At 43.6% G+C, this 13,894-nt stretch overlaps 1 pseudogene; it reads left to right on the top strand.

Annotated features, from left to right (window-relative positions):
• Positions 1-11,928: 11,928 nt before the first annotated feature.
• Positions 11,929-12,604, top strand: LOC146797565 (exosome complex component CSL4 pseudogene; annotated as a pseudogene).
• Positions 12,605-13,894: the final 1,290 nt, after the last annotated feature.

Raw genomic sequence — 13,894 nt, forward strand, 5'->3', positions numbered from 1 at the left:
TCGAACTGGCCCAGGACTCGGGGCAACCCGTGCTTGCCGCTGCATTAATTATGGCAGTAAGTACTAGGGCCCAAAACAAGGGTTCAGATTAAAAAAGATCCGTGGGGATACCGTCAGGACCCGGGGCTTTGTTACTTGTCAGCCCAGTGATGCCTCCCTCAATCTCCCCCAACCCGAAAATCAATATGTTGGAAGCTACTTCTCTGCCTGACTCACTCCTCAACTCGGGGAGGAGGCTCTCAAACATCGCTTTAAAGTGCAACACCCAATCATCCTCATAATGTGTGGACATGTGGTGCTACCTTCAGCATGCTCAAGGAAGGGACTGTTGATGATACTCCAAAATCTAGAGCTATTCTTCAGGGTACTAGCCTCAACCAGCTCCCTCCAGGCCTCCTCCTTTAGGGTAGACGTGCGTTTGGCCAAATTCATCTTGTAATCTTTACGGCAATCTTTGACTAGGGTCTGATTTCTTGGGCTCCTATTAAGAGCTTCCCGCAAAGTTCTTGCCACCATCAGTTAGGAAGAATCAAACCACCTGGGGGTGGGGGAGATCATTTTGCGGGCCAGGGCACCTAAAAGGTCACTTACTCTGGCGGAAATAATGTTGAAGGCACTAATGATCCCCCTGGTGATGTATGCTGCGGGATACCTATGGCCATTTCACTAGCACATTGTTCTGTGACTGATTTATAAAAGGGGTCTGGAGTAATCTGTGTCCATTTAAGACTTCATTTACCATCTATTGGTCTTGACCCCTTTTCCACAGTTCCCCTTTTACATGACATTAATGGTCCTCGCAATTCAACACACAGGGGGTTATGATCGCTATAAGCGCTTTCATGTATAAAAAAAACATGGAATGAAAATTGCAAGAATGATGAGATTAACATAAAATAAATAATTGTACCACAACCTTTTCCTTTAAAGGAAGGAACGACTGCCTTGCTACAGGTGTCATCTAGTGACAAGAGGGATATTAAATCAAATTCATGTAGGAGGTTATTCATAACATCCCCCTGGGTAGAATGCTCAAAATGCGGCCCCCTCACACGAGGGCAACCTAGTTCACCCAATCTAATAGCCATGGGATCCCCACAAAGATGTATATTAAAGTCCCCTGTAATCATGAGGTTTTCGAGTTCAGTTATACAATGGTGCCTTATAAAAGAACCCAATTGACTGATGTTACACCCACCTTTCATACTTGAAACAGATTTATAAAAGTTAATAAGGCCCAGTTTTCTAGAACCCTTTCTTAAAAGCAAATGTTGTATACAAGGGCTTTGTGAAGGCAAAACCTGTATCTGGCAATCCACAGCGACAGAAATAAAAATAACTAGACCACCCTTTGATCTACCAGCAGTTGATCGGGAGGCCGGAACAAAGAAAGACTTACAGCCCTCCAAAAATAAACTGCAATCTACCAGCCATGTTTTCTGTAAACAAATCACTTAAAATTGTTTCATAAATGCTATCCAAATTGGGTCGGAGAACTTATTAACCAGGCCTGCGACTTTCCAGGCTATAACATTAGTATCATGTCATACAAACTTTCCTGGTTTTGCCCTGGAGAGTCCAGCCGAGATATAGGGTTCACCGAGTCTGTTAGTGGGGAGCTACCAAGTCAATCACATGTATCCAATCTAGACATAGGGGTGAATCTATTTGACAGCTCCAGGGACGATAGACCAAAACCCTGCCGGCACAGAGGCGTCTCATCTGAGTATGCTGTTCTAGCAAACAGATTCGGATTAGCATTCCTGGTGGGTAGTGTTCTCTGCGACGGGACAACAGATGGAACTGTGTCAACAGGATTCATATGTATACTCCCTGCAAAGTCAGGTTTATAGAAAAACCCGAGTGGCAGGGCTACGATGGCCGACTCGGAGTGCGAAGGATTAGAATGTGACCTTGAAATCAGAATCCTTTCTGCTCGATGTGGCCTGTTAAAGTTTATGCTAATACAGTCCCCCGATAGTGATTTATGGGAATTACCAATCCACCTCACTCTTCGCACCATGATAATGTTTTTTTTCACCCTTGTTCCCAGATGCGTATTATATGATAGCCAATGTAAGACTTTGTTTTTCAGCTTGGAAAGGTCCTCCTTCCTGCCCCCTATGAGGGTTGGCACATTCCCCAGTACCACAACATATGGAGTAGATTCTGCGGGCAGGTGTATTACTGGGAAATCTTGGGAATTAGCTTCCCCATCACTCTGTAGCCGAGCCCCTGTTGGATCAATCTCTGCCTGAGGCTGGAGCTGTGGCTGCAGAGACAGACTGCTGCTAGGGTGATGGGATCCACTCTTCATCAGCAGTTAGTGACTTTTGATATCTTGTCTGCGCTGTCGCTGTAATTGACCCCTGTCAAAAGTTTGTTGGCAGTCCTGTTTACGGGGGTCTTGTAGAGAGCTTTAAACAGGTTGGACGACTGAGCCTCCAGTCGGTGCTAATGGAGGAGAGCATTTAAGATCCAATAAACTCTTTTCAATGGCAGCCAAACATTGCAATATCGGGACCAACTTTGAGTCCAGTAGGTTCTCCATTGTTACCTTCATAAATTCCAGAATCCCCATCATGTCGGACTTGGACAGTGTAGATGTAACGGTGGTTGGGGCTTTGGGGGGCTGATTGAGTTTTAGCCTTTTGGCTTTACCCCCAGATGTTTGAGATTTTCTTTTGGTACCTGTCCCTGCCCCTGTACCTCCCAGCTCAGTCAGTGGAATGTTCCCTTGCGTGGTTGCATCTGGTCGTGACGCGGACATGCTAAGAATAGATACCACCCCGCTTGATTTGATTTAACTTCAGTGCCCCCATAGTTATCAATAATGATGGCCGGAGAGAGAGGTTGTCGTTGGACTGTAGAATGAATGATACCCCCACTGCCATCATGCATTCCTGTGATGTTTAAGAGATTAGATGTATCGTTATCTGTGCTGATCAATAACATGGGTGTATCTGTATGCGTGGTAGATGGAGCAGTAACCGGTGACCTAGAAAGGCGATGGTTAACCAGCACAATCGAGGACCAGTCTGGTGGCGGCATTCTGGATGTTCTGTAGCTTGCGGTGAGGTTTTTGTTTATTCTGGCGTAGAGTGCGTTGCCGTAGTGAGTCTGCTGGTGACCAGAGCGTGAGTGACTGTCTTTCTGTGTTCAAGGGGGATCCATTTGAAGGTCTTACGTAGGAGGCGAGGGTGTGGAAGCAGGAGGACGAGTTGATCTGGCGGTCCATTTTGAGCTCGGAGTCCAGGATGATTCCCAGGTTGAGTGCATGGTCCATGGGGGTGGGCGGGCTTCCACGGGCGGGGGGCCACCAGATGAGTACTTCTGTTTTGTTGGTATTTAGTTGTAGGCAGCTGTTTTTCTTCCATTTGGCGATGGCTTCCATGCCTTCTCGAAAATTGTGTCTGGCAGTATTGGGTTCCTTGGATAGGGAGAGGATGAGTTGGGTGTTGTCTGCGTATGATACAATGTTGAGCCTGTAGGTTCTTTCGATGGGGGCGAGCGGAGCCATGTAGAGGAAGCTATTACTGGAGAGCCTGTAGCAGTCAGGGGCAATCAGCGGTGCTGCTCTGGGTGTATAGAAAATAAATCTGATAAAAGGCCAAGAGAATGGGCCCAGCCCAGCCTCTTCCAGGCTAAAACGGGCACGTCCCACTCTGCGGGAGTCCTGTCCTCTATTTGAGCGCCTCCTGGTGCTCTCCTCGTCGTTGGCGGCGCTCACACCGTGAGGACTGCAGGGAGATGTAGTTTTGCCCCCCTCATGGCGATCTTCTGTCTCGGGCAAAACCGCTGTGGCAATCCGCTGAAAATGGGCAACAGGAAAGTAAGTTCAAAGGCGGGAGCCCTGTCCGCTATTTGAGCACCTCCTGGTGCTCTCCTCGTTGTTGGTGGCGTGCGCGCTGCGAGGACTGCAGGGAGATGTCATTTTGCCCCCCTCACGGCGATCCGCTGTCCCTGGCAAAACCGCTGTGGCAATCCGCTAAAAATGGGCCACAGGAAAGTAAGTTCAAAGTTCAAAGGCTCCCACGCTGCAGGAGCCCTGTCCGCTATTTGAGCGGCTCCTGGCGCTCTCCTCTTAATTGGTGACATGCACTCATCAAATCAACTTCTGCAATTCGCATTTCATACACCACGTATAGCTCATAATATACACAATACAAATAAGCCCAAGTGGGCAAAGATCGCCTATGACTGGCACAATGTTCAATCATTGAACCCCAACTTTATTCATTTCAGGTGGATATTGATATTTGACATGGCAACAAACTATATGTGGCTAGAAACCAGCCTCAGTGGGTCCTACTTATTGTATATAAGACAGCACTGTTGCTGCTACATGTGATATTAAACATAATTTTCACTTTCTTAATACGGAGGGGCTTTTACATCACAATTCTTTAGTTGTGCATAAAGAGCAAACCAAATCCAAAGCCTCACAGAGGATCACAAAAAATCTAGGGGTCACATCATAACCACATGTGCAACTCTTCATCGGTGTTTAGACCATTAGGGGACTTAGAATAAAGACCAGGAATGTTTCAAGTTTCCAATCTACGCTGGGCTACTTCTTGGTCTCCTTCACGTGGAATTTAGTCTATGACAAAATATGACATTTGTTTTACATTGCTCTCATGATATTCCACACAGAGGTGTGCTAATGGGTATGATTGGTCACCATTGGTGATTGCCCGCATGTGTTGCAGTATGTAGTTATGTACTTGTAACACAGTGTTCCCAACATATCATAGAATGCAACTACACATGAGCACGTATACTGCAAATTCTGTTCTGCAGTTGTTTTGTATCTTCTTCCCTGCAGTTGAAGGTGCCCATAATTTTTCTTGGTCATTTCTGAAATAGGGTTTGGTACTAAGTGCAGTACATTCCAATTGAGCATGCCCTACACCTACCACACTTAAAAAAGCCTTTCTTAGGCTTCAGCCATGGCTCCGGTCTACGTCCAGGCTAGTCTTGACCAGTGCATCCCTCACGGAGAAGGATCTGTTGTGCGTAATGAGAGTGTTTCTGGGTACCAACGGGTCAAATACAGGATCTGATTTGAATATATGCCAACTTTTCCTTACCAGTGACCGCAGAGCTCCTTCCTGCATACTATATGGCACTATGAGTCTTGCTTCATCCTGTTTCAGCCTTTTCATTTCTTTTTTCCTGACAAACAAAATATTCTCCCTGTTCTTTTTGTTCACCACCTCCTTTGTTTTGCTAAGCAAGTTCAAGCTATGGCCCCTCTGGCAGAATCTTTCTATCATTCGTTGCTGGCATGCTAAGGAATCTGTATTGGTACTACATTTGCATCTAGCGTGCAACATCTCACCATATGGGATGCAGGCTTTTAGGAGTTGTAGATGGAAGCTAGAGGCATGTAAGGTGGCATTTCCACCAGTCTGCTCTCTACACAGTTTTGTCTCCTGCCAAAAAATGTACTTTTGTTTCACTGATAGTGCTCGTGAAGTGTAAATTATGATCATTATTATGTATTTGCTCCACAAACTGTGCTGTGCTCTGTACCGAACCTCTCCATACCACAAAAAGAAACAGAGCCAACCAACCATATGTGCCTCCCAAGCCAGTCTGTGGTTGACTCTGCGCACCTGTTCCTCCCACCAGCACAAGTGAAGACATGCATAGTTAGGGGCAAAACAGGTGCCCATCGCCACACCACAAAGCTAGTGAAATAGTTGATTGTCAAATAAAAAATAGTTGTGTTCAAGACAAAACCTGGTCATTTGATGCAGCATCTGAGTATGTTTGTATAGTCTTAATGGTCTACTCTATAAATAACGCTCAACAGCTTTCAAACCATCTCAATGGTCAATACTCAATGGTCAATACTAGTGTAGAGTGATGTAACATCTTAAGACAGTAACACATAACTGTCATCCCAAGGCAAGTCATATATCAGTTTTAAGAAAACTCCGGTATCCTTCACATAAGAAGAAGGTAAATTCTTAACAACGTCCTGTAAAAAATAGTATGTATATTATAACATGTTTTTACAGAGTCCCCCTATCACACTCCTAACAGGGCCTGAATCAATTGCAACCCCAGCTTGCAAGCCAGAGTGGGGGAGGGGGCAGGTTATCTAGGATATGGTCTTCCTCAATCCATTTGTTTACTGGCAAAGGGTTTGGGCAAACCCACAGGCATAAGAACTTAAAAAAGGTTTGAAGAAGGTCGTAAGTAGTGTGGGCAAGGTGAATGTTCCATGATTCATACAAAAGCAGTTAATTCTGAGCAAAAGTAATCAAAAACTTAATCAGGACTCAGAGACTATTGTGACTAAGTGAAGGCCAGGTACTCAGATTTTGGGATTGCAAATACTGCCCCAAAGTTAATTTGTCCAGCCTGATGATTTGGTACTTTTTGAATGTGAAGATGAATTTCGTAGGGAACCATATTTGGAATAAAAACTTGTAATTTCAATTTATTTGCTTTATGCAAAATATAGAAATGGTGTTTTCCTTTTGTGGTTCACGGCAACACAGGGGAAATTGTGTTTGTGGTGATACTAGACATCAATCTGTTTTCTTCTTTGTAATCCTCTTTGAATATATAAAATTGGTATGCCACTGTTACTTTTCAGGCCCTTTATCATGAGTCATTGCATTGCAGGCATTACATTGGGAGTCATTACATAGCAGGTAAGTTTGAGTACCTTTATTTTGCTGTCTTTTATTTGCAGGTAAGTGACTTACTTAGATAATTTAATTATGATTGAATGCACTGAACATTACTTATACAAATGTATATATATAGTTAAACTGATCTTATAGTTAGGTGTTGAATTAAGTTAAAAGCTAATGTTTAAAAACAAAAAACCTCTGTAATTCACCATTTATAGTTCACTAAGCTAAGGACCTTGCTGCCCCTCTCGGTGATGGGCAGAGTAGCCATTTCCAAAATGGTGATGCTCCCTCGTGTCCTATATTTTTTCAGCAATATGCTGATCATTATCCCAGCCCACATTTTTCTTACACTCGATACACTCCTGTCAGAACTTATTTGGGGTAAGGAGAGTCAGTCTTGCCAAGTTACAGCTGCGTCCTGCAGAGGGAGGACTCAGAGTCCCAGACTTTCGAGCCTATTGCATGGCCAGTCAATTGCAGTGGTTATCTTATTGGCTAGTAGAACGAAACATACAGGAAATTGGTTATACACCTCAGCTTCTTGACCGTGGTGTTTTCATACTCTGCTCTTGCCCCAAAGTAGGATCCCACCCACAATCCCCTCTTTGATCAAGACTGCACCAATGTACTGGAGGAAGGCACTTTAATACACCAAAAGGGCCCCCATACTCTCCCAACATCCCCTTGCTTAGGATACCAGCTACCACTGGACCACTCTCGAAAAGAGCTTTATCCCCATGGACTCAGGAAGGTGTGTCAACAATTGGAACACTGTTCATTGAGGGCGCGCTGGCAGATCACGATAATTTTATAAGTACCCAAGGGGTCCCCCAACACTTTTTCTCTTACATGCTGCCATCTCTCATTACATCAAACTCCGTTGGTCCCCTGACGGGATTGAGCCCCCTAGACATGAACTAGTAAATGCAATATATCTAATGGGAGAGGGACACCACCTCACTCGCTGGCTATACAGAGGTATTCGGTCGCACTCAGGGATACTGTTGATTCCACTCCGAACTAGGTGGTCCCTGGAACTGGGAATGGAAATGACCGACAAAGACTGGACCGCTATTTTAGAATTCCCTAAGAAAGTGTCCCGCAACGCTAAATTCAAATACATACAGTACATGATATTGCATAGGGCATACCTCACGCCACATCGCCTTAAAAGGTGTCAAGAGGTGGAGGCGGACCTACTTCACATGTTGTGGGAGTGCCCGTGTTTGCGTGTATACTGGCAAACAATCGGTTACAGAGTGCAGGAAGTCACCGGTATGGTCATCAGTAGAAAGTTGTCTACTGGGCCTGCATAAACGCCCCAAAGGGCAGAAGGTTCAGTACAGATTTGCCGATCTGGCCGTACTCATAGCAAAACGAGCCATTACAGTGCGGTGGAAATCCGCTTCTCCCCCTACACCACTTGTATGGCAGACTGAAGTGATCCGCTGGGGCACTGCAGAGAGTGCGATTATCAGGCAAGAAGAGTCTCGAGGTCTGCGTAAAACTCCTATTTCTATGGAATAAGATCACATGCTTGAAACATTTAAAGCCATAGACACACTTACTTCTCCAACATCACAGATCGGCCCTATCCTACCCCCACCTCCCGTATCCCCAGTAACTGTACCGACTTTTACACAGTACGTTGTATTACTTCATGTCTGCACTCGCCTAGGAATCTACGAATGTATAAACCCTGTATTTGTTTTAGTTTTTTTAATTCTACTGAATGAATTCAATCCTTTGATATGTTGAATAATAAATTGGTGGACCAGTGGACAGGGGGGGAGGAGGAAGTTATACGTTCTGTATTAGTATGGTGTAGTGTAGCTCATTAGATAACCACAAGTTTGATTTTATTCGAATATTTCTTTATATTAGCGATCTGATAATTCCCGCCCTACTGCTCCTTAGACAAAATGTTACTGTGTTAACTAGAGCTTTTGTGTAGGGATGTCTATGCTACCGTTTACAATTTGAAGAGAATCATTGTATACATGAATTCTACCTCTTAACGGCTCTTTGACATTTGGAGCAAATGTGACTCATATATGTTAGGATGTTTAAAAAACTCAATAAAATTATGTTTATAGTTCACTAAGCTAACTATAACTTGTGCCCCGTCAGGCACTGCTTATGACCTCACATATTACATCACACAAGACATGCTAAATGACATAATTGATAACATCACTGATGACATCTCAAATGACATTTTTGATGATATCATTGACAGGATCATACAATGATTGTGACAACAATCGATAAGGTTGGTGGACTAGAAGTAATTTGACATGCTACACCTGTGGACAATTCTCTATTCACCTCAATGGGATTAGCCTCTTAAAGATATCACATGAACCACAATTTTAAGACAATAGGTTGACAGGTATTCATTTGTCACTATAAAGGCCTCTTCTGTCAGGCCCTATGGAGAATTATCCATGGTTTAGTAAAATACACTGCTCACATTCCTGTGTTGGCATAATGACTGTACTTAATCTCTGAAATAGAAATCAAAAATCCTTGATAGGGCAATGTAGCAGGCTGTGGACAAAGAATGATCCACGTCATCAGATACCTGCTGGACGAGGTGAAGCTGTTAACTTTTAGCAGGACAGCTTTGAGATGGAGAAATTTGAATTTTGTGCCTAAGTAATGTCTTTTTGGCCGAATACTTTTTGTGCTTTCTCCAAGTGAAGATTTCTACCTTTGGACTTAGTCACTTCTTTGGAGCTCAAATGCTTCCAGCGGGGCAAGGCTGTAGTATGGTGTAGTGTAGCTCATTAGATAACCACAAGTTTTATTTTATTCGAATATTTCTTTATATTAGCGATCTGATAATTCCCGCCCTACTGCTCCTTAGACAAAATGTTACTGTGTTAACTAGAGCTTTTGTGTAGGGATGTCTATGCTACCGTTTACAATTTGAAGAGAATCATTGTATACATGAATTCTACCTCTTAACGGCTCTTTGACATTTGGAGCAAATGTGACTCATATATGTTAGGATGTTTAAAAAACTCAATAAAATTATGTTTATAGTTCACTAAGCTAACTATAACTTGTGCCCCGTCAGGCACTGCTTATGACCTCACATATTACATCACACAAGACATGCTAAATGACATAATTGATAACATCACTGATGACATCTCAAATGACATTTTTGATGATATCATTGACAGGATCATACAATGATTGTGACAACAATCGATAAGGTTGGTGGACTAGAAGTAATTTGACATGCTACACCTGTGGACAATTCTCTATTCACCTCAATGGGATTAGCCTCTTAAAGATATCACATGAACCACAATTTTAAGACAATAGGTTGACAGGTATTCATTTGTCACTATAAAGGCCTCTTCTGTCAGGCCCTATGGAGAATTATCCATGGTTTAGTAAAATACACTGCTCACATTCCTGTGTTGGCATAATGACTGTACTTAATCTCTGAAATAGAAATCAAAAATCCTTGATAGGGCAATGTAGCAGGCTGTGGACAAAGAATGATCCACGTCATCAGATACCTGCTGGACGAGGTGAAGCTGTTAACTTTTAGCAGGACAGCTTTGAGATGGAGAAATTTGAATTTTGTGCCTAAGTAATGTCTTTTTGGCCGAATACTTTTTGTGCTTTCTCCAAGTGAAGATTTCTACCTTTGGACTTAGTCACTTCTTTGGAGCTCAAATGCTTCCAGCGGGGCAAGGCTGTAGGCTGAAACAAAAGAGGGCTTCACATGGCCAGATTCCTTCTACCTGACATCTTGCTGAATTGGATTTGCATCTGTAGAAAAAGTCTATGCCGGAGCACCCTTAAACTTTTACCCAGTGGCAACTCACCTTTGTTGGATCAGTTTGGCAGGTCTTTGGAGAGTAAAAGTTTCTAAGTCCCATGTTTTAGGTTTTGTTAGGAAGAGAACACTGACACCAGCCAATGGTCCAGGACTTTGTGGATAGCACTTTAGATTCACTTCAGCAGAGGCCAGCAGAAGGGTCCATTTGGAACTAGTCAGCTGGGAAGTTGCAAGATAGGCATTTGGTAGCTTGTTCTGTCCCTGCAGCTTCAACAGGGAGTCAGCATTATGATCCTTGGAATCCACTTCTTTGTCTTGGGAACAAGAGAGCAAGGGAGTCCTTTTTTCTAGGCTCATCCCAGCTCACAGAGAGCAGGTCCAGTCTTCATCTGCTCTCACATTGGCCCAAAAAGTGTTCTGAGGAGGGTACTGTGGGTGCTACATTTATGCATGACACCGACCTGTGGGTGGAGGTGACATCTAGACCCTCACTAACCAATAGGGTAAAGGTTCCTAGGGTCAATCCTACCTACGTTTGCATCACTTCCTGTGTGCCCTGATGCAAACAACGCCACAGTGCCCATCTCTACCTAAATCCAAGATGGTAAAACCCTTCTCTATTTGTGCAGAGCCAGTGTGCCCACTACAGAAGTGTGGCCAGTGTGGCTAAGTTCCTAGGCACATCCCAGATGGTCATCCTGCCAGGAACAGAAAACTTCTTCACACTGAAGGCCGTTGTCACACCTCTCAAAAAGGAAGCTATTCAGCTGCTAGGTGATGGTTGGACTCATGCGAAAGAGCGTCATAGGCTTTAGGCAGAAAAAGTTAACTTTCTAAAATTACCTTTTCTAAAATAAGTATTGCAAATCCGACTTCACCAGTGAATTGGGCTTGTAATAAATATGTTCAAAACGTTCAAGAAGTAATTTTGTAGCTGCTTCTAGTCAGAGATAATATTATTGCAATTTATATTGCATCCCAGTGCTTTCTTATGAAGCAGCCTAACCTGCTACTGTAAAAATAGTTTTTATGACCTTTTCACTCTAAGGATATATTTAACATTAAATGTTGACATGCCCTACTTTTAATTACCATGCACCCTGCCTCATGGGCAGTAAGGTCTACTTAGGGGTGACTTATTAATATTTAACATAAATGTTTAGACTGTCAAAAAGGGGTTTGCTTGACAGGTCAAGTTTGTAGTTTAAACATGAACAACCAGGCTATCCATGACCGGCTTGCAGGCAGTCATGTTTACACTGTCACTGTAGTGGATGCCAGAATAGGTACTGCAGTCTCCCAGTTGCATTTAATGTACAGGCCCTGGGAACACTTTTGTACTCTATAATAAGGACCAGTGTTCCCAGGAAGCTGAGCGCATGCATGTTGTTTTGTTAGTGGAGCGCTGCTGCGGGCTGATTTTAAGCTCTTGTGAAAATATTCCTCTTAATTGCAGTGCATGACAAATGGTTGTGTGACAGAGCCAATCACGTTGGTTCACGCTCGTTAGAGCATGCGTCCCTGCGCTAGAGTGTTTGGGACCAGCAGAGCGGTTTGTGGTCATGGCTCCTGCACGGTACTGTATACCTGGAGAACGGTTGTGCAGTCTTGAAGACATTTACCCTGGCAGTGGGACATACAGCAGTCATGGGTATATTTATGCCTCCCTCTCAGGGTATGTGATGAAGAAAAGTGATAATGGAATGTTGCCTATGGTTTCTGTGGTGAGAGATGCGCAGTCCCAGCTCCTACCTGATGTGGGTGCAACTGTCACTTGTAAGGTGTGCAGCATTAATTCCCGCTTTGCCAAAGTTCAGATCCTCTACATTGCATCCACTCCATTGAAGAATACATTCAGAGGAACAATACGCAAAGAAGACATTCGAGCCACTGAAAAAGACAAGGTTAAAGTGTACAAAAGTTTCCGACCTGGTGACATCGTCCTAGCAAAAGTTATTTCTCTTGGTGATGCACAGTCCAACTATCTGTTGACAACCGCTGAGAACGAGCTGGGGTGGTGGTTGCCCACAGTGAAGCAGGAGTGCAGATGGTGCCCATCAGCTGGTGTGAGATGCAGTGCCCGCAGATGCACATGAAGGAGTTCAGGAAAGTGGCCCGGGTGCAGCCAGAGTTTCTACAGACGTAGTCAACTTGAATTTCTCAGAAGTGTTGTTTCCCGCGCCTCTTGGAGCTGTGCTGCACACTCCGCACTGTTGGCAGCTCTCCTGGCGTAAATAAAATCTGTTGTTCTATGACATGTACAGTTTTGCTGCTCAATGTGATGTCCATGGCAAAAGGTACATTGGTTGACGGAAGAGATTGCATATCAGCAGATTCATGTCCAACCAAACATTGTTTCTCAAAATTCTTTGCTCCTGAGTGCCTATAGTGGTTATACTGCTCGGAAAATGGTTTGATAGGGTCCGACTCGGCACAAAATGAGTAATGCTGTTTATTTTTGCAGGCTTTCTTAAGGCAACTAAAGTGTAATGTTTGTATTTAAAGAAAAATAAAAGTACATTCTAATTAATTGCAGTGCATGACGGTGCTGCAATTAACAGGAATACTTTCACTAAGTCCCACATTCAGCCCGTAGCCGCGCCACATTAACAAAACAAGCATTTGCAATGCAATAGGCCTCTTATTAATGCAAGTTTAAGCTATTGGCATTGTAAATGACAATGCCTTTTATTTATATTTAAAAAAATTCAAATAAATAAAAGGCATTGTTATTTGCAATGTCAATAGCTCAAACTCGCGTAAATGCGAGACCTATTGCATTGCAAATGTGATAATGCGCTGCCCCCAGGTTAGCCGCTTACTCTTGCTGCCTGTTAGTGAAAGATGGACCACCAAGCTGAAGCAGCCTTTCAAAGTCTGGGTGAAACCAGCCTGCACTTTCAGGGAGACAAAGACTCCCATGCAGGTGAGCGCAGTGAGTGGCTGCACTCACTGGCATGGAAAAGCATAAAGGTGTCCAAGGGACCCCCTTTCAAATGGCGCACTGACTGCGGGCTATCTAGGACCAGGGTCCTTTCTCCGGTGTCTTGGTCTGCTCCAAATAATTTGGAAAGGATCTCGTACAAAGTAACCACTTGCAGGTTTTAAATCGTCTGAAATAACCTGGCACTACCTAATAAACTAGCAGTCTTATTAAATAAGTTTTGAGCTCGAGTTCACAACCCAGATCTGAGCTTTGACAGTGGGTCTGACGATTCACGATGGATATTTAAAAAAAGAAAAAAAAAGGATTTCTAGCTAGGCATGTGCAAACCAGTCAAATTATTCATACACCATTTTGTGCATGCGAATGTACCTGATGTGTCTTTTCAATTAATGATTTGTGGTTTTATGTGTTATTTATTGTGGGATTTGAGTACTTTGTGAACTTTAGCAAGGCTATTTTTCATGCTACAAGGCACTGTTGTATTTTCTC

Source organism: Triturus cristatus, chromosome 9 (assembly GCF_964204655.1).
Source record: "Triturus cristatus chromosome 9, aTriCri1.1, whole genome shotgun sequence".
In the NCBI taxonomy this organism is placed as follows: Eukaryota; Metazoa; Chordata; class Amphibia; order Caudata; family Salamandridae; genus Triturus; species Triturus cristatus.